This window comes from Drosophila miranda, assembly GCF_003369915.1.
Source record: "Drosophila miranda strain MSH22 chromosome Y unlocalized genomic scaffold, D.miranda_PacBio2.1 Contig_Y2_pilon, whole genome shotgun sequence".
In the NCBI taxonomy this organism is placed as follows: Eukaryota; Metazoa; Arthropoda; class Insecta; order Diptera; family Drosophilidae; genus Drosophila; species Drosophila miranda.
Genome location: NW_022881614.1, coordinates 20,341,953 through 20,368,933, shown reverse-complemented (window position 1 = coordinate 20,368,933; position 26,981 = coordinate 20,341,953). Strand labels below are relative to the sequence as shown.

At 47.1% G+C, this 26,981-nt stretch overlaps 1 pseudogene; it reads right to left on the bottom strand.

Moving 5' to 3' along the window:
* LOC117193337 overlaps positions 1-18,124 on the bottom strand; it is a 33,144-nt pseudogene extending 15,020 nt beyond the window's left edge.
* Positions 18,125-26,981: the final 8,857 nt, after the last annotated feature.

Below are 26,981 nucleotides of genomic sequence, written 5' to 3'. Positions count from 1 at the left end.
ACTCAAAAAGCTGGCCAAAAGAATGCCTCAACGGGAACAAGCTCGTATCGATCGGTCCCTAGGATACTTCTGTAAGAAAACCTCCTTCATTTTTCTGACCTAGATACGGCCCAAACCCTATCTAAGGTAATCCGAGTGGGCTGCTTATCCCCACTGCATTACAGCACTGGAGGCCCCGGGCTATGTTAGTCGGCCACATTAATACACGTCTACGGTCACTGGCAAGGAAACCTAATAGAATAATGTAAGATACACGACAACGACAACGACAACGAGGCTGGCAATGGCTAACGACTACAACTGAGAGAGAAGACACGCAGAGTGGGAGGCGCGAAGGCGAGGGAGAGCAACCCAATACGCTTATAATAACTCACCCTGAACCCAGTAAACTGTGCTGAGACGAGAGCTAAAACTAAAGCGAACTAAACCAAACTGCAACAGAGCACCCAGAGCCGGTGTCCGGACCGAACCCAATCGCAATCGCGTCGACACCGACACCGCCATAACCATCGCCATCGCCATACCACCCCAAAAATACGAGTATGCGAGTACAATGTATGCTATAGGGAAAACAACACCCAATGGCAACAAATTCTAGAATTACGCTAGTTTTCTCAGACATCTCTATGTGTGTGTGTGTGTGGTGTGTGTGTTGTGTGTTGGAGTCGAGCACAGTCAGTCGGTTTTTAGTTGGTTGTAATCGAATATCGATACCTCAGGATTGAATGACGCGCGTCCTTCTTTCGAATTCTTACATGACATACTTGGCCTTTGGCTGCTGCTGCCGTTGTTGTTTCTTCTGCGCCAGTTTTCAGTTTCTCTTCTCTTTTTTATGGTATTGTTATACCCGATACTCAAAATGAGTATTGGGGTATATTAGATTTGTGGTAAAAGTGGATGTGTGTAACGTCCAGAAGGAATCGTTTCCGACCCCATAAAGTATATATATTCTTGATCAGCATCAATAGCCGAGTCGATTGAGCCCTGTCTGTCTGTCCGTCTGTCCGTCCGTCCGTCCGTCCGTCCGTCCGTCCGTCCGTCCCCTTCAGCGCCTAGGGCTCAAAGACTATAAGAGCTAGAGCAACGATGTTTTGGATCCAGACTTCTGTGATATGTCACTGCTACAAAAATATTTCAAAACTTCGCCCCGCCCACTTCCGCCCCCACAAAGAACGAAAATCTGTGGCATCCACATTTTTAAAGATACGATAAAACCAAAAACGCAGAATCGGTGAGGATGACCATATCTTCTACAGTGCAAAATCTGAACCAGATGGTATAATGATTAAAGCCAGAATCAAGAAAACAATTTCATTCTTTCTCGCTCTGTCTCTCTCTAACACACAGGTTTCATGGTCGGTTTTGCCAATTGCAAAATATAAGTTCAAGGATCTTAAAACCTATAAGAGCCAGAGCAACCAAATTTGGTATCCACACTCCTGTGATATCGGACCTTGACCGTTTCGTGTCCAAATTTCGCCACACCCCCTTCCGCCCACGCAAAGGACGAAAATCTGGGGCATCCACAAATCTCAGAGACTATTAAGGCTAGAGTAACCAAATTTGGTATCCGCACTTCTGTTAGATCTCACTATAAAACGTATATCTCAGAATTTCTCCCCACCCCCTTCCGCCCCCACAAAGAACGAAAATCTGTTGCATCCACAATATTGCACATTCGAGAAAACTAAAAACGCAAAATCATAGATAACGACCATATCTATCAGATTGCTGAATCTGGACCAGATCAGATAATTTTTATAGCCAAAAAGAACAAATCAATTTGCACTGGCTACGCAGCGCCCGACGTCACGCTCAGACTGATTTTCTGTCTCTCTCGCACGCACTCTTTGTCGTGTGGTTCAATATTAGCGGCGTCTGCCGCAGGAGAGCCATACTGACTTAGTACCGGGTTTAACGGTAGAGTTGCGGTGTCCGCAGCAACTAACAACGTTCCACCTCGATTTTCTTTTCGTTGTTGTTGTTGCTGTTGTTGCTCTCTTGCAACTTGATATTTTATTTTATTTTGATGTGCGTACACCCAGTATATTATATATGTACGATATATGCCAGAAGGGGTATATGGCAGAAAGATTTATTTATATCGAAACTAGTATTATATGCTCACTAAATCATTAAGAAGGTATTTATCTGGAATCCCTATCTCCTCGATTCTCCCTGCCACTCATACAGACTACTATCAATAGAGTCAATGGAAGTGGAGTACATCCACAGGTGCAGGGCCGCTGCTGCTGCCTAGGGTCGTGTTCCCTTGGGTGCTTTGTTTTCCCATCGGTGGCTCGAATTAATTTAGCGCTCTATTAATTTGAGCCTCCAGTGCTGCTGCTGCTGCACGTCGCCTGCCACTTGCCTGTCACTTGCCTCTTGCTACTGGCAGCCACGTCATACGCTGCTTGTGGGTTCTTCAACAGGCAGCACACAGGGTGCTTCATGTTACGTCCGCTCTTTGTGTCCGGGGCAACTATGTACTACGTGTGGTCGTCGCTCTCTCTCCAGCCCCAGCCCCAGCTTTGAGCTCTGGTTCCTGGTGTTTTGTGTAGAATTTATCATATTCTATTTTGTTTGTAATTCAATCTTCGGCGTTGTTATTAAAGTTCTGCTGCTGCGGCGTCATTCGAGCTGCGCTGCTGCTCCACCTTCCCTCGCCCCCCCCCGCCGGGGCAGGATCTGAGTGGCTGACTGGCACTGCCGGGCCCACGATGTCATTGCGCCCGACCCCCTGTGTGGTGTGTGTGTGTATGGGTAACCCAATCCTGAATGCGCTGCGTCCTGCCTTGTGGCTATACGATCCCAGCAGCACTTAACTACTGGATGTGCAGGTTCTCAATCGACTGATGCCCCTGCGGCTGGGAATAACTAAAATAGTCGTACTGTAGATCTGGTTTAAATTTACCCCTTTAGAGTAAAACAGACAGAATAATGCTAAACTAATGATTGCCATTGATTGCTGGCCCAAACATGCTATCCCCCGAGGTGGATATCCTAATTATAGGCAATCTATCGACTGTATTCCTTCCTTCTCTATGAATGAACACCTCTTAAGGCAACACACATTGTTTCCATTTATCAATCACATCACTCACTCCTACCTCTTTCCCTTGATGTCCTGTGTACCCCATATCCCTATTTCATAATGCCCAGCCTCAGCTTCGGGAGACGTAAGCGCCCTAAAGCGGAAACCTTGAAGGATATCGTCTTACAAAGCCCTATCGAATTACACCCATGAGGCGAGTTCCTTCTCCTCTCGCCGCTGCTTAATTGTATTGTGTGTGTGTTTTCGGCGTCCCCTGGATCCATTATACATTGTATGTATGTACATACCACAACTTTTCGGTGCCTTTCGGTGTCTTTGCAGCAAATGCAGCTTGTAATTATACAAGAAACTGACACTATTTCAGAGCAGGTGAGCATGGTGAAGGGATCAATTTCAATATTTTTAATTTATATCGATCTCGAAGGGGTTCCCAAGGTAAAAGAAATACAAATCAATACATCTGAGAGTTTCATTTTTAGTAAACACCAACTTACTTTATTCCATTCAAAGTCCATTCAACATTTCTGATTCGATTCTGACCTAGTTCAAACTAGCCCAGACCTACTCCCACAACTCCTCACTGTAATCGCACGAAATCGTTTCCAGGTAATAAAGGCCCACTTTAACACACATTTAAGCGGAGTATCCATACATCCACCCACCCGACCGTGGGCACGCTCAGCTCAGCGCATATTGGGTTCTCAAGCAGCTCATTCATTATAACAATTTTTGGTATTTTTTTTATACCCGATACTCAAAATGAGTATTGGGGTATATTAGATTTGTGGTAAAAGTGGATGTGTGTAACGTCCAGAAGGAATCGTTTCCGACCCCATAAAGTATATATATTCTTGATCAGCATCAATAGCCGAGTCGATTGAGCCATGTCTGTCTGTCCGTCTGTCCGTCCGTCTGTCCGTCCGTCCGTCTGTCCGTCCCCTTCAGCGCCTAGTGCTCAAAGACTATAAGAGCTAGAGCAACGATGTTTTGGATCCAGACTTCTGTGATATGTCACTGCTACAAAAATATTTCAAAACTTCGCCCCGCCCACTTCCGCCCCCACAAAGGACGAAAATCTGTGGCATCCAAAATTTTAACGATACGAGAAAACCAAAAACGCAAAATCGTAGAGAATGACTATATCTTTTAGACTACAGAATCTGAATTGGATCGTATTATTATTAGAGCCAGCATCAAGAAAACAATTTCATTTTTTCTCGCCCTGTCTCTCTCTAACACACAGGTTTCATGGTCGGTTTTGCCAATTGCAAAATATAAGTTCAAGGATCTTAAAACTTATAAGAGCCAGAGCAACCAAATTTGGTATCCACACTCCTGTGATATCGGACCTTGACCGTTTCGTGTCCAAATTTCGCCTCACCCCTTTCCGCCCACACAAAAGACGAAAATCTGTTGCATCCACAATATTGCACATTCGGGAAAACTAAAAACGCAGAATCATAGATAATCATCATATCTATCAGATTGCTGAATCTGGATCAGATCGGATCATTTTTGTAGCCAAAAGCAAGAAATCAATTTGCAGAGGCCACGCAGCGCCCGACGTCACGCTCATACTGATTTTCTGTCTCTCTCGCACGCACTCTTTGTCGTGTGGTTCAATATTAGCGGCGTCTGCCGCAGGAGAGCCATACTGACTTAGTATCGGGTATAACTGTAGAGTTGCGGTGTCCGCAGCAACTTACAACGTTCCCCCTCGTTGTTGCTGTTGCTGTAGCTGTTGTTATTGTCGTTGCTCTCCGTACCCGTACCCGTCTCCGTCACCGGCCCCGTCTCTGCGGTTAGATGGCTCCCCGTCTGTGGCATTAAATTAATTTTGCTCATTTGGCGGATAAGCCCAGCATGGGAAGAGGTGGTGGTGGCGGTGGCAGTGGGGGGGCGGTGTGCCTTTCTGCGTAAATTTGCAACCCACTTGGACTCGGTTTCGGAATCGGATTCGGACTCAGCGCAACTCCGCCGCTCAGTCATTCACTGGCGCACTCACTCGTTAAAATGATTATAAAAATTCATCAATATAGGGTTTCCGACCCATCGCGCTCGGTTTACATCCATGGACGAACATTGTTGGCGAAATCTCGTAATCGTCATCGCTGGCTGCAACTTCGATGCGAACTCCAATTACAAATGACGGACCCAGCACTCCCAGCACTCCCATCAGTGGACTGGCCTTTTTGTTGCACTTTTCTAAATTCTCTCCAACACAAGCCACCATCATCATCCTTTTCCGCAGAATAATTGGAATTGCAAATTGAAAACTGAGACGATTCCGATGGTTTGACTCTGATTCTTGTTTTTCAGTATTTACTTGGAAATGCTCGAATTCTAATGATGTGCAATGTGAATAACATATTTTAAACGCTTCAATTAATCTTTGGTATCTTTAGAACAAAACGAGGGGGAACGTTGTGAGTTGCTGCGGAGACCGCAACTCTACAGTTATACCCGATACTAAGTCAGTATGGCTCTCCTCCGGCAGACGCCGCTAATATTAAACGACGAGAGAGACAGAAAATCAGTCTGAGCGTGACGTCGGGCGCTGCGTAGCCAGTGCAAATTGATTTGTTCCTTTTGGCTATAAAAATGATCTGATCTGATCCAGATTCAGCAATCTGATGGATATGGTCATTATCTATGATTCTGCGTTTTTAGTTTTCTCGAATGTGCAATATTGTGGATGCAACAGATTTTCGCTCTTTGTGGGGGCGGAAAGGGGTGGGGCGAAATTTTGAGATATACGTTTTATAGTGACATCTTAAAGGAGTGTGTGTACCAAATTTGGTTACTCGAGCCTTAATAGTCTCTGAGATTTGTGGATGCCTCAGATTATCGTCCTTTGCGGGGGCGGAAGGGGGTGTGGCGAAATTTTGACACAAAATGGTCAAGGTCCGATATCACAGGAGTGTGGATACCAAATTTGGTTGCTCTGGCTCTTATAGGTTCTGAGATCCTTGAATTCATATTTTGCAATTGGCAAAACCGACCATGAAACCTGTGTGTTAGAGAGAGACAGAGCGAGAAAGAATGAAATTGTTTTCTTGATTCTGGCTATAATAATTATACGATCTGGTTCAGATTTTGCACTCTAGAAGATATAGTCATCTTTTACGATTCTGCGTTTTTAGTTTTCTCGTATCGTCGAAATTGTGGATGCCATAGATTTTCGCCCTTTGTGGGGGCGGAAGTGGGCGGGGCAAAGTTATGAAATATTCTTGTAGCAGTGACATATCACAGAAGTCTGGATCCAAAACATCGTTGCTCTCGCTCTTATAGTCTTTGAGCACTAGGCGCTGAAGGGGACGGACAGACGGACAGACGGACGGACGGACAGACGGACAGACAGACATGGCTCAATCGACTTGGCTATTGATGCTGATCAAGAATCCTTCTGGACGTTACCCACATCCACTTTTACCACAAATTTAATATACCCCAATACTCATTTTGAGTATCGGGTATAAAAACTATCAACGAAACGAAATGTGAGGATTTGAAATTATTATATTACATTTCAGCAAAAGGGAAACTGTAAGTCTTTGATTAAGTCCAATTACCGAACAATGGGGAAATAGGATAATAATTTCATAATAATGAGCATTACTCGTTTTTTGCGTGTGGGTGCTGTTCACCTTTGCTGCCGACCAATTCGAAACCAATTCAAGAAAACGCAATACACACTGCCGTATAATTTGTGGTCATCTTTGACTCGCACTCACCTTGATCTCATCGCTGGGGAGTTCCTTTTTGATCTGCACGGGTCCGGCCACGTTCGTTTTGGCGGACATTTCTGCTTGACCTGGAGGTGGACGGGGCGTGGCTGGAACACAAGACTGAAGAAGACAAGGGACAAAGTGGATCCGCGTGATATCTACTGAGGGTGCTTCTATTGCAAGCAAGAAGCGCGTATTTATAGCTGGCCAAGTCTTGATCTTGCCACTGTAAACAACTGAACTTTCGAGTACATCAATCACTGGATATGGGGGATACTCGTACGCGTACTCGAACTCGTACTCGTGTACTCCATCCTATACCATTCCATCCCATCTCATCCCCCATTCAACATAATTAATTACAGAGTCGCAGCGTCTCACAGTTTCAGCTACTCGTACTTTTTCGGTTCTTTCTTGGGGTCTCTGCTTTGCATATTGTTTCGCATCCATTGGATACGATACGCATGCACGCATACGCATGACCTAGTTACCAGTAACTAGTTCCGAACTGACTACTGGTAGTAGTCAATCTGGCAGTCTGGAATAATACAAAAATAAAAACACAATGTCTTTCAATATAACGAATAATTTTTAATTATATGATGCTTAGCCTACTCCTGGTTTTTGGCAAGACACTTCTTTTTAAACACCCTTTTCTTCATCCTTTGCATTGCCTTCCGTACAGTGTTTTCGGGGGGCTCATCGCCAGGCGGAATACATTCTGTAATTAATATTTATGTTAATTTATATGCAAAATTTTTAAATCTCTAGAAGTGTAAATGGTATTTTACCTAGCAAAGCTGCAAAAAATTCTTTGTGGGTCCTAAGGGCCTTCTTGGCTGGCGAAAATCCTCTAGCTGAACCCTCCACGAGGGTGCCGGCTGGGCAATGGACACTGCATTACCCGGGACAAGGGTAATGCACTGTCGCTTGCTCTGTCCGGGGTAATGCAGTGTCTAGCTAAGGCTATGGTCCGGCGTCTTCCCGATTCAAAGTCGGGGGAACCGAACCAAGGCCATGGCTAGAGGTGCCTGGCGGTCAGGCCTAAAACGCTAGGGGGTGGTCCCCCCGAAAAATATTAACCAGTATGGACCCTCGGGCCAAATATGGAGGCGAAGAAGGAGAAAGCACGGGTTGGGATGTCAACCCAAACGTCGGTGGGAAGCTTGACTGCTACCACCGGCGGGCACGGGGAGGAGCAATCCTCTCTGCGTGTCGCCAGCGGTCACACCTCAGACTTGGCGGGAGCAGGCCAAGTCAGTTGTAAAGCTACTGCCACAACAACAACAACAAAAACAACTCACTCCGCAGCCTGCAAGTTGAGCCGCACAGATGCCGTAGTCGACACAGACACGGATCTGGAGAGCGTGCTCTCTATGAGCAGGACGGAGGAAGAGAGCCTTCTCCGCTCACCGGAACCAGGCACCAGCTCCCTGCGTAGGGAAGGGCCGAAGCGTTCCAAGGAGGGGATGAAGGCCAAAGCACAATACAAAGCGGCCCTCAATATCAAAAGCCGGCTGCAAGGTAAAGTAGACATCTCCCAGGAGGAGAAGGTCAAGCTAGCCTGGGCCGAGCAGCGAGTAGAGGAGGGCCGACTACATTACGCCCAGATGCCACAGATGAGGGCGTCGAATGGCGAATATGCCAATAAGGTGGAGGAGATGATGGCCACCAAGAGGCAACGCTCGACTGAGAGTGCCATTAAAGACACTCCGGCGAGCAAGCGGCAACGCGGGCCCAAGAGTGCAGCCCCTCCACCGAAAGTGGCCAAGAAGCCATCGAAATCGAACGCGAAGGTCAGCGATGTGACCAAACGACATTTGATCGTGGCACTTATCGACCGGAGCGAGGAAAACGGCAAGATGTCAGCGGCACAGTGGAAGCTTGTGCACGCGCGTCTCGTCGACGCACTGTTTGCACACATGGAAGAAGACCCCGCGGCCCCTATGCCCACGTTCGATGGTGCTGGGTGGCTAAATGGGGTTAAGATCCTAAAGTGCAACGACGATCCAACCCTAAGGTGGCTGACGCGTACGGTCTGCCAACTGGAGGCGATGTGGGAGGGGGCCAAGCTGGAGGTTGTGGACCGGGAGCTTATCCCGTCCAAGCCTAAGGCGAAGGTACTCTTCCTCAATACTACACAATCCAGCGAGACCGAGCGCTGAAGCTCCTTCAGCGGCAAAACGTGCCAACGACCGATTGGAGGATCCTACACATTGGTAGCCCACTACCCAACGAGGGGGGCCAATGTGTGATCCTCCAAATAAACAAGGAGGCAGAGGATCTGCTGTATCCCAAGTTCGGGAAGATGGCGTGGGGCATGGGTAGCGTCTACCTGCGCCTCAAAAAGCGCCACCCTGAGGACAAGGACGCGCATACCCTGCAGGTAGGCGAGGTGGAAAAGGACTTAGGTCTCGAGTCCATCGTGGAGGCCGCCCAGGGTCTTGCGCTTGAGGACGAAGACGAGGAAGACGGTGACCTGACGTTAGTAGTCAACCCGTCGGATGCAAGTGAGCCAGCCACCCATGCTGAGTGTGCTGCAGCTAAACTTGCATAAAAGCAAGGTAGCGTCGGCGGAGCTCCTCATCGCCATGGAGCAAGGGCTCGCCGACATAGCTCTAGTCCAGGAGCCCTGGATTGCGACAGGCAATTCAGTGGCCGGACTAAAGTCCTCAAATCACAAACTGTTCTACGCAACATCGGTAAGCAGGAACAGAACCGACTTACTCGTACGAAAGGGAATCCATGCTTACCTTATGTCTCATTACAGCACGGATGACCTAACGGTTGTGATGCTGGAAAGCGAGGAAAAGTGCCTTCTGGTGGCTTCCTGCTACATGGCTCACGACAGACCCGCACCACCCGACGAACTCAGGAGCCTGGTGACAGAAGCCGGCACCAAAAACTATCAACTCGTCATCGGGACGGATGCCAATGCCCACCACAATGTGTGGGGAAGCACCGACATCAATGATAGAGGTGAGTCACTCTTAGACTTTATACTTTATACTAATCTATATATAGCAAACGTCGGGGAGGAGCACACCTTCGTGGGTCCGACTTCATCCAACGTGCTAGACCTAACACTAGCAACGGGAAACAGATCACAAGTACATTCAGTTTAAGTGCGACTTCAAACATTCTTCGAAGGTAATAGTCTATAGAAACCCCCGGAATACAAACTGGGAAAAGTTTAAAAAGACAGTTACTTCGAAGCTCGCGAGTCCGGGCACAGTGAAATCCGCGGAGGACATAGAGAAGTCTCTAGAGACCCTATCCAACGCGTTGCTGGACGCCTACCACACATCGTGCAAACCCTCGAGGACGAAGAAGAGGTCCAAGCCACTCTGGTGGAGCCGGGATCTCTCTCTTCAAAGGGACAACCTCAAGGAATTCTTTAAGATCGCCAAACAAGCGAACGAAGGGATCGTCTATGAGGAATACAGACTCCTACTCAGGAGCTACAAGAAGGAAATACGTAAAGCACAACGGAACTCGTGGAGGACCTTCTGCTCCAACATCGAGAAAGTACCAGAAACCGCACGGCTACGGAAGCTGCTCTCTAAGCAGCCTACCATACAAAGCCAATTAAAGCTAGATGAGGGACAGTGGACAGAGGGCAGTGACGAAGCCCTAACAGCACTAATGGAGGAACATTTCCCTGGTTGCACCGAGGTCGCTGATGCCAAAGAGCACCAGGACCTAGCAACCGAGGAACAACACCCCCCAACAGATTTGTTAACCACCAAGCGAATCCACTGGGCAATAGACTCCTTTGCGGGCACAAAAGCACCAGGACTTGACGGGATATTCCCAGCCATGATGCAGGTGACCAAAGAGGCGATTACCCCATGGCTCTCCGCAATATTCACAGCTTGTATAAGTACTGGCTATATCCCTATCCAATGGAGAACCTCGAGAGTTGTCTTCCTCCCAAAGGCAGGAAAGTGCAGCCATGCGAGTCCCAAGGACTATAGACCGATAAGCCTTACCTCCTTTATATTAAAAACGCTAGAAAAGCTGCTGGACTTACACATCAGAAATGGGGTAGGGGGACTGATGTCAACCAACCATCATGCCTATACTAAAGGGAAATCGGTGGAGACCGCACTACATTCGGTAGTAGCTACCATTGAGAAAGCCCTTCACAATAAAAAGTATGCACTGGGAGTATTCGTGGACATCTCCGGAGCATTCAACAACGTGGCTACGGAAGCAATAACAAATTGCCTGGTAGCAACTAATACACACCCAGCAATCAACCTGTGGATTAGTTTTCTCGTATCGTCGAAATTGTGGATGCCATAGATTTTCGCCCTTTGTGGGGGCGGAAGTGGGCGGGGCAAAGTTATGAAATATTCTTGTAGCAGTGACATATCACAGAAGTCTGGATCCAAAACATCGTTGCTCTCGCTCTTATAGTCTTTGAGCACTAGGCGCTGAAGGGGACGGGCAGACGGACAGACGGACGGACGGACAGACGGACAGACAGACATGGCTCAATCGACTTGGCTATTGATGCTGATCAAGAATCCTTCTGGACGTTACACACATCCACTTTTACCACAAATTTAATATACCCCAATACTCATTTTGAGTATCGGGTATAAAAACTATCAACGAAACGAAATGTGAGGATTTGAAATTATTATATTACATTTCAGCAAAAGGGAAACTGTAAGTCTTTGATTAAGTCCAATTACCGAACAATGGGGAAATAGGATAATAATTTCATAATAATGAGCATTACTCGTTTTTTGCGTGTGGGTGCTGTTCACCTTTGCTGCCGACCAATTCGAAACCAATTCAAGAAAACGCAATACACACTGCCGTATAATTTGTGGTCATCTTTGACTCGCACTCACCTTGATCTCATCGCTGGGGAGTTCCTTTTTGATCTGCACGGGTCCGGCCACGTTCGTTTTGGCGGACATTTCTGCTTGACCTGGAGGTGGACGGGGCGTGGCTGGAACACAAGACTGAAGAAGACAAGGGACAAAGTGGATCCGCGTGATATCTACTGAGGGTGCTTCTATTGCAAGCAAGAAGCACGTATTTATAGCTGGCCAAGTCATTGATCTTGCCACTGTAAACAACTGAACTTTCGAGTACATCAATCACTGGATATGGGGGATACTCGTACGCGTACTCGAACTCGTACTCGTGTACTCCATCCTATACCATTCCATCCCATCTCATCCCCCATTCAACATAATTAATTACAGAGTCGCAGCGTCTCACAGTTTCAGCTACTCGTACTTTTTCGGTTCTTTCTTGGGGTCTCTGCTTTGCATATTGTTTCGCATCCATTGGATACGATACGCATGCACGCATACGCATGACCTAGTTACCAGTAACTAGTTCCGAACTGACTACTGGTAGTAGTCAATCTGGCAGTCTGGAATAATACAAAAATAAAAACACAATGTCTTTCAATATAACGAATAATTTTTAATTATATGATGCTTAGCCTACTCCTGGTTTTTGGCAAGACACTTCTTTTTAAACACCCTTTTCTTCATCCTTTGCATTGCCTTCCGTACAGTGTTTTCGGGGGCTCATCGCCAGGCGGAATACATTCTGTAATTGATATTTATGTTAATTTATATGCAAAATTTTTAAATCTCTAGAAGTGTAAATGGTATTTTACCTAGCAAAGCTGCAAAAAATTCTTTGTGGGTCCTAAGGGCCTTCTTGGCTGGCGAAAATCCTCTAGCTGAACCCTCCACGAGGGTGCCGGCTGGGCAATGGACACTGCATTACCCGGGACAAGGGTAATGCACTGTCGCTTGCTCTGTCCGGGGTAATGCAGTGTCTAGCTAAGGCTATGGTCCGGCGTCTTCCCGATTCAAAGTCGGGGGAACCGAACCAAGGCCATGGCTAGAGGTGCCTGGCGGTCAGGCCTAAAACGCTAGGGGGTGGTCCCCCCGAAAAATATTAACCAGTATGGACCCTCGGGCCAAATATGGAGGCGAAGAAGGAGAAAGCACGGGTTGGGATGTCAACCCAAACGTCGGTGGGAAGCTTGACTGCTACCACCGGCGGGCACGGGGAGGAGCAATCCTCTCTGCGTGTCGCCAGCGGTCACACCTCAGACTTGGCGGGAGCAGGCCAAGTCAGTTGTAAAGCTACTGCCACAACAACAACAACAAAAACAACTCACTCCGCAGCCTGCAAGTTGAGCCGCACAGATGCCGTAGTCGACACAGACACGGATCTGGAGAGCGTGCTCTCTATGAGCAGGACGGAGGAAGAGAGCCTTCTCCGCTCACCGGAACCAGGCACCAGCTCCCTGCGTAGGGAAGGGCCGAAGCGTTCCAAGGAGGGGATGAAGGCCAAAGCACAATACAAAGCGGCCCTCAATATCAAAAGCCGGCTGCAAGGTAAAGTAGACATCTCCCAGGAGGAGAAGGTCAAGCTAGCCTGGGCCGAGCAGCGAGTAGAGGAGGGCCGACTACATTACGCCCAGATGCCACAGATGAGGGCGTCGAATGGCGAATATGCCAATAAGGTGGAGGAGATGATGGCCACCAAGAGGCAACGCTCGACTGAGAGTGCCATTAAAGACACTCCGGCGAGCAAGCGGCAACGCGGGCCCAAGAGTGCAGCCCCTCCACCGAAAGTGGCCAAGAAGCCATCGAAATCGAACGCGAAGGTCAGCGATGTGACCAAACGACATTTGATCGTGGCACTTATCGACCGGAGCGAGGAAAACGGCAAGATGTCAGCGGCACAGTGGAAGCTTGTGCACGCGCGTCTCGTCGACGCACTGTTTGCACACATGGAAGAAGACCCCGCGGCCCCTATGCCCACGTTCGATGGTGCTGGGTGGCTAAATGGGGTTAAGATCCTAAAGTGCAACGACGATCCAACCCTAAGGTGGCTGACGCGTACGGTCTGCCAACTGGAGGCGATGTGGGAGGGGCCAAGCTGGAGGTTGTGGACCGGGAGCTTATCCCGTCCAAGCCTAAGGCGAAGGTACTCTTCCTCAATACTACACAATCCAGGGAGACCGAGCGCTGAAGCTCCTTCAGCGGCAAAACGTGCCAACGACCGATTGGAGGATCCTACACATTGGTAGCCCACTACCCAACGAGGGGGGCCAATGTGTGATCCTCCAAATAAACAAGGAGGCAGAGGATCTGCTGTATCCCAAGTTCGGGAAGATGGCGTGGGGCATGGGTAGCGTCTACCTGCGCCTCAAAAAGCGCCACCCTGAGGACAAGGACGCGAATACCCTGCAGGTAGGCGAGGTGGAAAAGGACTTAGGTCTCGAGTCCATCGTGGAGGCCGCCCAGGGTCTTGCGCTTGAGGACGAAGACGAGGAAGACGGTGACCTGACGTTAGTAGTCAACCCGTCGGATGCAAGTGAGCCAGCCACCCATGCTGAGTGTGCTGCAGCTAAACTTGCATAAAAGCAAGGTAGCGTCGGCGGAGCTCCTCATCGCCATGGAGCAAGGGCTCGCCGACATAGCTCTAGTCCAGGAGCCCTGGATTGCGACAGGCAATTCAGTGGCCGGACTAAAGTCCTCAAATCACAAACTGTTCTACGCAACATCGGTAAGCAGGAACAGAACCGACTTACTCGTACGAAAGGGAATCCATGCTTACCTTATGTCTCATTACAGCACGGATGACCTAACGGTTGTGATGCTGGAAAGCGAGGAAAAGTGCCTTCTGGTGGCTTCCTGCTACATGGCTCACGACAGACCCGCACCACCCGACGAACTCAGGAGCCTGGTGACAGAAGCCGGCACCAAAAACTATCAACTCGTCATCGGGACGGATGCCAATGCCCACCACAATGTGTGGGGAAGCACCGACATCAATGATAGAGGTGAGTCACTCTTAGACTTTATACTTTATACTAATCTATATATAGCAAACGTCGGGGAGGAGCACACCTTCGTGGGTCCGACTTCATCCAACGTGCTAGACCTAACACTAGCAACGGGAAACAGATCACAAGTACATTCAGTTTAAGTGCGACTTCAAACATTCTTCGAAGGTAATAGTCTATAGAAACCCCCGGAATACAAACTGGGAAAAGTTTAAAAAGACAGTTACTTCGAAGCTCGCGAGTCCGGGCACAGTGAAATCCGCGGAGGACATAGAGAAGTCTCTAGAGACCCTATCCAACGCGTTGCTGGACGCCTACCACACATCGTGCAAACCCTCGAGGACGAAGAAGAGGTCCAAGCCACTCTGGTGGAGCCGGGATCTCTCTCTTCAAAGGGACAACCTCAAGGAATTCTTTAAGATCGCCAAACAAGCGAACGAAGGGATCGTCTATGAGGAATACAGACTCCTACTCAGGAGCTACAAGAAGGAAATACGTAAAGCACAACGGAACTCGTGGAGGACCTTCTGCTCCAACATCGAGAAAGTACCAGAAACCGCACGGCTACGGAAGCTGCTCTCTAAGCAGCCTACCATACAAAGCCAATTAAAGCTAGATGAGGGACAGTGGACAGAGGGCAGTGACGAAGCCCTAACAGCACTAATGGAGGAACATTTCCCTGGTTGCACCGAGGTCGCTGATGCCAAAGAGCACCAGGACCTAGCAACCGAGGAACAACACCCCCCAACAGATTTGTTAACCACCAAGCGAATCCACTGGGCAATAGACTCCTTTGCGGGCACAAAAGCACCAGGACTTGACGGGATATTCCCAGCCATGATGCAGGTGACCAAAGAGGCGATTACCCCATGGCTCTCCGCAATATTCACAGCTTGTATAAGTACTGGCTATATCCCTATCCAATGGAGAACCTCGAGAGTTGTCTTCCTCCCAAAGGCAGGAAAGTGCAGCCATGCGAGTCCCAAGGACTATAGACCGATAAGCCTTACCTCCTTTATATTAAAAACGCTAGAAAAGCTGCTGGACTTACACATCAGAAATGGGGTAGGGGGACTGATGTCAACCAACCAGCATGCCTATACTAAAGGGAAATCGGTGGAGACCGCACTACATTCGGTAGTAGCTACCATTGAGAAAGCCCTTCACAATAAAAAGTATGCACTGGGAGTATTCGTGGACATCTCCGGAGCATTCAACAACGTGGCTACGGAAGCAATAACAAATTGCCTGGTAGCAACTAATACACACCCAGCAATCAACCTGTGGATAAGGAACCTCCTAGGTTGCAGACGGGTGCAATCAGAGTGGGGCACCGCTTCCATGGTGAAAGAGGCACACAGAGGCACACCCCAGGGTGGAGTCCTGTCGCCCCTCCTGTGGAATCTGGTGGTGGACGACCTCATCAAGAGATACGAAAGGAAGGCCCCAATAATAACAGCTTATGCGGACGACATAAGCATACTTATTACGGGTGTTTGCCCATCGACCCTCAGCTCACTAATGCAACGAACACTCAGGGAGATACGCGAGTGGGCGGAAGAAGTAGGACTCAGTATCAACGCGGACAAGACGGACCTCATCCTCTTTACCAAGAGGTACAAGGTACCGATATGGACCCCCCGAAGATCAATCAAACTAGGCTAACCCCAAAAACACAAGTCAAATACCTGGGCACAGTACTGGATAGTAAACTGGCATGGAAACCCAATGTATTGGAAAGGGTGAAGAAGGCCACCATTGCGCTTTATGCATCCAAGAAGATGCTCAGCAGCACATGGGGCCTATCTCCGGCTCTGATGCATTGGATTTACATCTCGGTGGTGCGACCAACTCTGCTGTATGGAGTCTTAGTGTGGTGGCAAGCTACTGGAAAGAAAACGTATCATAAGCTTATGGAAAGGACTCAGCGACAGGCTTTGCTCTGTATTACAGGGGCGCTGAGGTCAACCCCAACAAAAGCACTCGAAACCCTACTTGGAATCGAACCCCTAGACATCCACGCCCGTCTGACTGCAGGAAAGGCAGCACAACGCCTCATCGCTTCAGGAAATATGTCGCCACAAGAATACGGGCATAGTTCAATTGGAAGGGAAATGAACAGATCAACTGATTACATGACCCCCCAAACATGCCTCGACGTAAAAAAAACTGCATCCTTGGGACCTGAAGACTGGAAAATCGGAAGAGACCAAACGGAGCACCTCAATATATATACGGACGGCTCCAAGATGGACGGAGGAGTAGAAGCGGGCCTATACTGTACAGACCCTGAGATAAGGCTGTCATATAAGCTACCGGACCATTGTAGCATATTCCAGGCAGAGGTTTTTGCCATCAGGAAAGCAGCGGAAGTCGCTCTTCTCACTGAAAGAGCACACGATGCGGTCAACCTATTCGTCGACAGCCAAGCGGCGATAAGATCCATGCAGTCGTCCGCAGTCAGTTCCAGAAATGTCTTGGCGAGCAGGGAGGCACTAGATACCCTAAGCACGACAAAGTCAGTGCGGATCTACTGGATTCCCAGCCACCAGGGCATCGAAGGGAACGAGACGGCGGACGTACTAGCTAAGGAAGGCGTCGGGCTGGCGAATACGAGAACCGAGAACGTGCCTGTCTCCCTCAGAACGCTGCAAAGCGATCTAGAAAAGCAGGCCGGATCACAAACCGAATGTAGGTGGAGGAGTACCACCGCCTCCAGAACCTCGAAAAGCATGTGCAAGGAACGCAATGACAAACTCAGCCACTACCTGCTACACCTACCACGGAAGGACTGCAGATTATTAGTGGGAATATTAACGGGCCATTGCCTGGCTGCGGCGCATGCAACAAAGCTAGGCATCACAAACAGAGACAGTTGTAGGAAATGTGACGAACCTGGGGCAACCGAAACCCTGGAACATCTCATCTGCAACTGTCCTGCTCTCTTAAGGGCAAGGAGGAAGTACCTGGGCGCCCCAGTGCTGGCATCACTGGAAGATGCCTCCAAGAGGACGCCACAGCAACTACTGGCCTATGCGAAAAATACCTCGATCCTCGAGGACTTCAAAACCCACTAAACACTGCCGCGTCGGTTCATACCCCCCCCCCCCCCCCCCCCCCCCCCCCCTATCCGGACAACTAAGGGCCATACTGGCCTATGTGGGGCCCCCTCTGAGGGCCGTCCGGGTCAACCTAACCTAACCTAAGGGCCTTCTTCCCTTGGACCCCATCGACGTTATATGCCAGAACAATGTCCTCACTCAAAATAAAGTTCAAGCCGCTCAAAACGCCAGCTGGCTGGAGAATTGATTTCATTTCTGTTATCTGTAAGTGAAACATTAAAATATAAAGATAAGACAGAGAAAAAAAGTCATAAAATTTAGAGTTTAGATTTACTTACATAAATGTCCCTATTTAATTTTATTTTTTTCTTCCAGTTCTATAAGCTCTTCCTCACGCTTTATTGGGATGCGTACCATGCGACTTACCATGTCGATTACGGTAAGTTGACCCTTCGACCGCGCTATGTCTTTGTCCTTGAGAATGTAGAATCGATATATGTAAGCAAAGACGCGCTGCATGGATCCGAATGAGTTTTGAAATTTGCAATCGTACGATACATCCCTTTCGTTTGAAACAACCAATGCTGCCTGACGACGTTCTGGTACATCGGTCGGCAATTGCAAGCCTGCAGGCCCCTCTGAGCTCTCAAGACGCAAGAATGGTGGTCCAGAGATCCAAAGGCTGCTATCCATTAGTTCAGCGGGCGTGGCTCCACGTGATATGATGTCGGCAGGATTCAACTTTGTGGGCACGTGATTCCAAGTCATTCCAGCGGTGAGCTCCTGAATCCGCTGAACTCGATTAGAAACAAATATATTAAAATTCAATGGTGATTCTCGAATCCAGGCAAGGGCTATGGACGAATCCGACCAGCAATGTATTTGGCATGGAGCTGATAATCCCTTAACTATGGTGGACACTAGTTCGGCTAATACGAGGGCAGCGGACAGCTCAAGCTTGGGGATAGTCATACTTTTCAAGGGCGCGACTCTGGACTTAGAGCATAAGAGATGACTTTGCACAATGCCAAGAGCTTCCGAACGCATGTATACAGAGGCGCCATATGCTGCTTGGCTCGCATCACAAAACGCGTGCATTTCTAATCTGGCTTGCTGCCGAAGCACGTAACGTGGAAACTTAAAGTTTTTAAACATCGACAAGTCAGCTGCGAAGTCAGCTCAATCCAAGTCGTATGTAGATCCTGGGGCAGGCTTTCGTCCCAATTCAACTTTAGGCTTTCGTTCCATAAATATTTTAGCTTTTGTGATGATGGGAGAGATGAGCCCTAGAGGATCGTAGAACCTAGCTAGTGTAGACAGGACCGAACGCTTCGAGGTTGGGCCTGCAGCGGTTCCGACGTGAGCGAAGCTAAACAGAAGATTGTCCGTGGTGGGATCCCAAACTAGACCAAGCGCCTTGGTTACTTCAGTCCCGTCATGAAAGGTAAGGAACTTTTCGCGATCCGCCTCCGATACGCCTTCCAAAGCAGCGGGTTCATTGGAACACCATTTACGTATGGGAAAACATCCTTTCGAAAGTAGCTCCTTTACCTGCTGACGAATCTTGATGACAGAATCAATGCTGTCCCCTCCAGATATGAGATCATCGACATAGAAATCTCTTCGAACAACATCAGCGCCAAGCGGAAAACGCAACTCTTCATCATTTGCCAATTGATGTATAGCACGAATTGCTAAGAAAGCGGCAGGTTTGGTTCCGTAAGTAACAGTCTCCAACTTGAGCACCTGAATCTCCTCCTTCGGGTCATTGCGCCATAGGATGCACTGCACGTGCGTATCGGGATGGGAAACGCGTACACAGCGGTACATTTTGCAGATATCGCCACACAAGGCGACTTTAAAAAAGCGGAAACGAAGCAGAGTTATCAGAATTTTAGGTTGGATGGTGGGTCCAGCCATTAGCGCATCATTCAGTGATACTCCAGACGCTGTTTTGGCAGATCCATCGAACACTACGCGTAATTTGGTGGTTGTACTATCCTGCTTGTGGACGCAATGGTGAGGCAAGAAGTACTGCGGGAGGTCTGACTGCCGCGAAGCTGGCGACATGTGTCCTAAATCACGATACTCCTGGAGAAACTCCATATATTTTGCCTTAAGCTGTGCATTTTTTGCTAGCTTCCTCTCCAATTTGAGAAATCTACGTAGCGCCTGCTGATACGATTCTCCTAATTCCTCTAGACTGAATTTGGTTGGCAAACGCACGGAGTAAGCTCCGGACTCTCCGAATGCAGTTTGTGACGAAATGCTGTTCGCAATGAACATCTTCCTCCGAAATTGATGAGGGCGAATAATCTCCATCGACTTCCCAAAACCGCCTTACAATATCGCACAAATTAGTCTCGCAAGCGGAGATGACAGGGGGATCTTCAACGGCTGCTGGCGCCGCACGGGCTTTCTCAGAGTTTTTAATACTTCCTGACACTATCCAGCCAAGTTTCGTCTTCTGCAATGTTGGCAATTGGTCTGACAGTCGAATCTGTCCAACGCACATTAATTCGAAGAACAAACCAGCACCTATCAACAGATCGACACGCTGGGGCTTGGCGAAATTAGGATCAGCCAGTTTTAGATTATTTGGCATTGGCCAATCCTTTGCGTCTAGGCCGAAGTTAGGCTGCATTCCTGTGATTGAGGCAGTGATAATTGCAGAGAGGAAACCGCGATAGCTTTCGTCTTGAGATTGCAGGACGATGTCCACAGCCTTGCTGGATGGTAGAATTGACTCCAATACCGGCGATTTGAACGTGAGACGGGTGAGGATCTAACTGCAGCTGATTGGCGATTCTCGATGTTATAAAGTTAACCTGAGAAGCGGAATCTAAAATGGCACGACATGGAATAAGCGATCCAAAACGGCCCCTGACATATACGATTGCAGTAGCTAGCAGCACGTTTTGGCTAGGCAGAGATTTTTGACTCGAGGGGGAGGGCTAATATATTTGCTTGCTACTAGGGCACTTGCAGGATCATGCTGGGTCGATTCCGTGCTCGGCGACGGCAACTCAGCGTCAGCGCCCGACTGCATGTCGAGCAGTGTGTGATGCTTGGCTTGGCAATTTCTACATTCCCCTGACTTGCAGCGTTGCAATGAATGGCCTTTGTTGAGGCAGTTTAGACATAAATGGCGCTTCTTCACCTCCTTGTATCGAGAAAAAACGGAGATCTATAAATGCCTGGCATCGGGATATGTAGTGATCGGAGGATTTGCAATACTTGCATGTTGAGCTATTATGATCGTTAATGGATGTGATTAGGGTGCTAGGTTTACTTTCTCCCACCTGCTGGCTAGGAATTGTTACCATAGCCGATCCCAAATTTTCCAGCATCCGACATCTTGCTTCCAAGAATGAGGCCATGCTTGACCACCGAGGCAATCCTGACGTCGGCAAGTTCTCTTCCCATTTCTCCTTGGTCTTGTGGTCCAATTTCGTGCCTATGATGAAGATCAGCAACCCATCGGAAATCTCCTGCGGGGTCGCCAAGGTCTGAAGTGCACGCAAGTGCGAATTGATTTTAGCCCTTCTCCACCCCTTGCAGCCCGAAAATAGCCTTGACGTGTGTCTGAAAATGTAACAGTTTATTATCGAATCGCAACATTAGTAAATTCAACGCCTTGTCGTAATTCTCCTCAGAAAGTTCCAAGGAACGAATCGTATCCAGCGCAGCACCATCTAGACATCCACGAAGATATTGGAATTTTTCGATGATTGGTATAAGATGGTCTTTGTGCACCATTGTCGAAAACATCGCGGGGAATTCTGGCCAATCCATGTAGCTCCCACCGAATCGCGGAAGCTGCAACTCGGGCATTCGAGAACGGCCTATACTATTATAGGCGAACAACGACGAATTCCCCTCGAGAGTATGCCGAGCCGTTGAATTGGCAACATTTACCGTGCGAGCAGCCATCAACTCCCGCGACAGCCTGGACCTAACCTTGACATAAACATTCGAAAAGTCCAGCCGGGCATCATGGGCTAACTGCAGGAAATCCAGCCTTTCGAGGCTCGTTTGAGCGGCATCGAAATCCGCATTCATTCGCTCGATCTGGTCTAAGCGAGCTTGAAGTTCTGCCTCATCTAACTCGGCAAGCTCTTCATTGGTGAGAAAGCGATCCATGGCCTTAGTTGGCGCGCGATGGACTCGGCCTTGTGCTTGTAGAAATCTACATCACTCGGCATTGCTGCGTTCGCGACATTGGTAGGCTCAGGTGCTGCCATGTTGAGGTTTTAAAAGAGTCACTCAGCACGACCGAAAAAGACACCCTGTATACGTATAGGGCTTTGCCCTATAATTGCCCCTCCCTCTTCTTCAGTAAACCCTTTCACCATAATTGGAATATTTCCGTTAATAAAAAAAAAATTATCTGGTTCCTTTACTGACAAAAAAACATTATTAAAATAACACTTACTACCCACTATCTTAGGATGTGTGTCCTGGCGTGCCGCTAATAAACGCTCTTTCTGGAGCATCGCCACAAATGGTGAGCCTGCCATTCCTTAACGCTTTAAATTCTAGACAAAATTTTGCTAAAAACTCTTCACAGCTATGGGGCTTACTTTTCCCTAAAAATATACCGACTGGAAATACTGGAACATTTGGATAATTGTTAACTCTAACTAATATTGGCCATAGCTGTGCCCTTGAACTTCTAAATAATGGAAGTCCGTCAACATTTATATCAATATTGAGTTCTTCCATTATATCTATATTCTGAAAATGTCGTTCCAGCTGCCAGGCTAGGCCTATGTGAAGATAAGATCCGCCACCAACTAACTGAATATCACCTCTGTGCTGGCGTTTTGATTTATAAAACGGACAAACATCTATATTTTCCCCTTTCAAAATACTTACTAAATCAAGTGTACATTCACGCGTTGGCCTATGCTTCATAAACCACTGCCTAAGTTTGTCATTTAATGACTATTCATTTGGCTGAGTTTTGGGATTCTCATAGATGAATTCCTCCTCTTCTATCAGAATTTCTCTTTCTTCCACGCTTTCTTCCACGTTTTCTGCCACTTTTCCTACCACTTTTCCTGTCACGTTTTCTGCCACTTTTTCTGCCTTTTTTTCTTCCCTGCACAACGCTAACTTTGCAAGGTTAGCTTCCCTTTCACTCTTACGGAGTCTACGCAAATGCCTATTGCTCATCATTTTATTTGAAATATATAATATATATTTGCACGTACCTGTTTATATTAATTTGATTTATTTTGTTAATTTATTAATTTCTTTTCTCACTTTTTTAACAAATGTTCACACAAAAGACTCTTCCAGCGATTAGATCTTGTACAGAAGTGAACAAAATCAACGCATAAAGCAAACGAGGAAAACAAATGCATTTTGTTTGTGTAAATTCTTGTCTCTTTCATTCCACGAGCGCAACTACAGTAAAATATCACGATTAACTTACCATTTCGGTGCTTATTGCATGGCGTGGCTCGGTAAAAACTAGCTGAGTGGGCACTGTAACTCCACGGAATTGCGGTTATTTGCCGACTTCGAAAACAAACCGAAGGCGGCTTCGTTTTTCGGTTCTTTTTCGACTGGTCCGCGTTCGCTTCCCGCGTAACTAGTTGCAGAACTAGTACATTGTAGTCGACGAAGACCTGGTCCGCGTTCGCTTCCCGCGTAACTAGTTGCAGAACTAGTACATTGTAGTCGACGAAGACCTGGTCCGCGTTCGCTTCCCGCGTAACTAGTTGCGTAGCTAGTTGCGCGGTAAACAGCGCAGAACTAGTTCGAGAGGGCTCAATTGACCCCTTTGGTTCTACAGGGTGTGTGGTTGAGTGTTGTGCTGCCTTTGTGTTTGTGAGCTTGGCGCGCACTTTGGTGTCTTGTAATTTAATACCTCGACGAAACGCTACCAGACTACAAATATTCAAATCCAAGCGCAAAACACAGCAACAACAAATCATCGACGACGTTCTGTACTGTAGAGTTCAGAAGAAATCAGACGGAAAAAGACGAATTTGTTCGCCAGCTAAAGGGAAAGTAATTGGAGTCCTAGATGGAATCGGTATGCCTGTCTAAATACGAGTGGGCATATGTATGTCTTTCTTTGAAAGTTGAAAGATTGATATTTCCCGGAAATGGACACCGTATTGACCATATATAAATATCATATCTATGTATATATGTATGGTGTTCAAGAATTTTCCCACAAATCATATCCAATATCCAGTTGAGAACTGTTCCATTGTTAAAGGTTAATGTGTTCGTTCTTCATTCCATATCTCTCTCGCAATTTATCTGCCCGATCTTCGTCATTCCTGATTGCCTTGCCCCATTGAAAACATTTCACTTTTCATCGACGTTCGCCTTGTTGTGGGTTCATTGCATTTCATTTCATTTTTATACCCGATACTCAAAATGAGTATTGGGGTATATTAGATTTGTGGTAAAAGTGGATGTGTGTAACGTCCAGAAGGAATCGTTTCCGACCCCATAAAGTATATATATTCTTGATCAGCATCAATAGCCGAGTCGATTGAGCCATGTCTGTCTGTCCGTCTGTCCGTCTGTCCGTCCGTCCGTCTGTCCGTCCGTCCGTCTGTCCGTCCCCTTCAGCGCCTAGTGCTCAAAGACTATAAGAGCTAGAGCAACGATGTTTTGGATCCAGACTTCTGTGATATGTCACTGCTACAAAAATATTTCAAAACTTCGCCCCGCCCACTTCCGCCCCCACAAAGGACGAAAATCTGTGGCATCCAAAATTTTAACGATACGAGAAAACCAAAAACGCAAAATCGTAGAGAATGACTATATCTTTTAGACTACAGAATCTGAATTGGATCGTATTATTATTAGAGCCAGCATCAAGAAAACAATTTCATTTTTTCTCGCTCTGTCTCTCTCTAACACACAGGTTTCATGGTCGGCTTTGCCAATTGCAAAATATGAGTTCAAGGATCTCAGAACCTATAAGAGCCAGAGCAACCAAATTTGGTATCCACACTCCTGTGATATCGGACCTTGACCGTTTCGTGTCCAAATTTCGCCACACCCCCTTCCGCCGCCGCAAAGGACGAAAATCTGGGGCATCCACAAATCTCAGAGACTATTAAGGCTAGAGTAACCAAATTTGGTATCCGCACTTCTGTTAGATCTCACTATAAAACGTATATCTCAGAATTTCGCCCCACCCTTTTCCGCCCCCACAAAGAACGAAAATCTGTTGCATCCACAATATTGCACATTCGAGAAAACTAAAAACGCAGAATCATAGATAATGACCATATCTATCAGATTGCTGAATCTGGATCAGATCAGATCATTTTTATAGCCAAAAGGAACAAATCAATTCCATAACGCTTTAAATTCTAGACAAAATTTTGCTAAAAACTCTTCACAGCTATGGGGCTTACTTTTCCCTAAAAATATACCGACTGGAAATACTGGAACATTTGGATAATTGTTAACTCTAACTAATATTGGCCATAGCTGTGCCCTTGAACTTCTAAATAATGGAAGTCCGTCAACATTTATATCAATATTGAGTTCTTCCATTATATCTATATTCTGAAAATGTCGTTCCAGCTGCCAGGCTAGGCCTATGTGAAGATAAGATCCGCCACCAACTAACTGAATATCACCTCTGTGCTGGCGTTTTGATTTATAAAACGGACAAACATCTATATTTTCCCCTTTCAAAATACTTACTAAATCAAGTGTACATTCACGCGTTGGCCTATGCTTCATAAACCACTGCCTAAGTTTGTCATTTAATGACTATTCATTTGGCTGAGTTTTGGGATTCTCATAGATGAATTCCTCCTCTTCTATCATTTTGTTTGTGTAAATTCTTGTCTCTTTCATTCCACGAGCGCAACTACAGTAAAATATCACGATTAACTTACCATTTCGGTGCTTATTGCATGGCGTGGCTCGGTAAAAACTAGCTGAGTGGGCACTGTAACTCCACGGAATTGCGGTTATTTGCCGACTTCGAAAACAAACCGAAGGCGGCTTCGTTTTTCGGTTCTTTTTCGACTGGGCCGCGTTCGCTTCCCGCGTAACTAGTTGCAGAACTAGTACATTGTAGTCGACGAAGACCTGGTCCGCGTTCGCTTCCCGCGTAACTAGTTGCGTAGCTAGTTGCGCGGTAAACAGCGCAGAACTAGTTCGAGAGGGCTCAATTGACCCCTTTGGTTCTACAGGGTGTGTGGTTGAGTGTTGTGCTGCCTTTGTGTTTGTGAGCTTGGCGCGCACTTTGGTGTCTTGTAATTTAATACCTCGACGAAACGCTACCAGACTACAAATATTCAAATCCAAGCGCAAAACACAGCAACAACAAATCATCGACGACGTTCTGTACTGTAGAGTTCAGAAGAAATCAGACGGAAAAAGACGAATTTGTTCGCCAGCTAAAGGGAAAGTAATTGGAGTCCTAGATGGAATCGGTATGCCTGTCTAAATACGAGTGGGCATATGTATGTCTTTCTTTGAAAGTTGAAAGATTGATATTTCCCGGAAATGGACACCGTATTGACCATATATAAATATCATATCTATGTATATATGTATGGTGTTCAAGAATTTTCCCACAAATCATATCCAATATCCAGTTGAGAACTGTTCCATTGTTAAAGGTTAATGTGTTCGTTCTTCATTCCATATCTCTCTCGCAATTTATCTGCCCGATCTTCGTCATTCCTGATTGCCTTGCCCCATTGAAAACATTTCACTTTTCATCGCCATTCGCCTTGTGCTGGGTTCATTTCATTTCATTTCATTTTTATACCCGATACTCAAAATGAGTATTGGGGTATATTAGATTTGTGGTAAAAGTGGATGTGTGTAACGTCCAGAAGGAATCGTTTCCGACCCCATAAAGTATATATATTCTTGATCAGCATCAATAGCCGAGTCGATTGAGCCATGTCTGTCTGTCCGTCTGTCCGTCTGTCCGTCCGTCCGTCTGTCCGTCCGTCCGTCTGTCCGTCCCCTTCAGCGCCTAGTGCTCAAAGACTATAAGAGCTAGAGCAACGATGTTTTGGATCCAGACTTCTGTGATATGTCACTGCTACAAAAATATTTCAAAACTTCGCCCCGCCCACTTCCGCCCCCACAAAGGACGAAAATCTGTGGCATCCAAAATTTTAACGATACGAGAAAACCAAAAACGCAAAATCGTAGAGAATGACTATATCTTTTAGACTACAGAATCTGAATTGGATCGTATTATTATTAGAGCCAGCATCAAGAAAACAATTTCATTTTTTCTCGCTCTGTCTCTCTCTAACACACAGGTTTCATGGTCGGCTTTG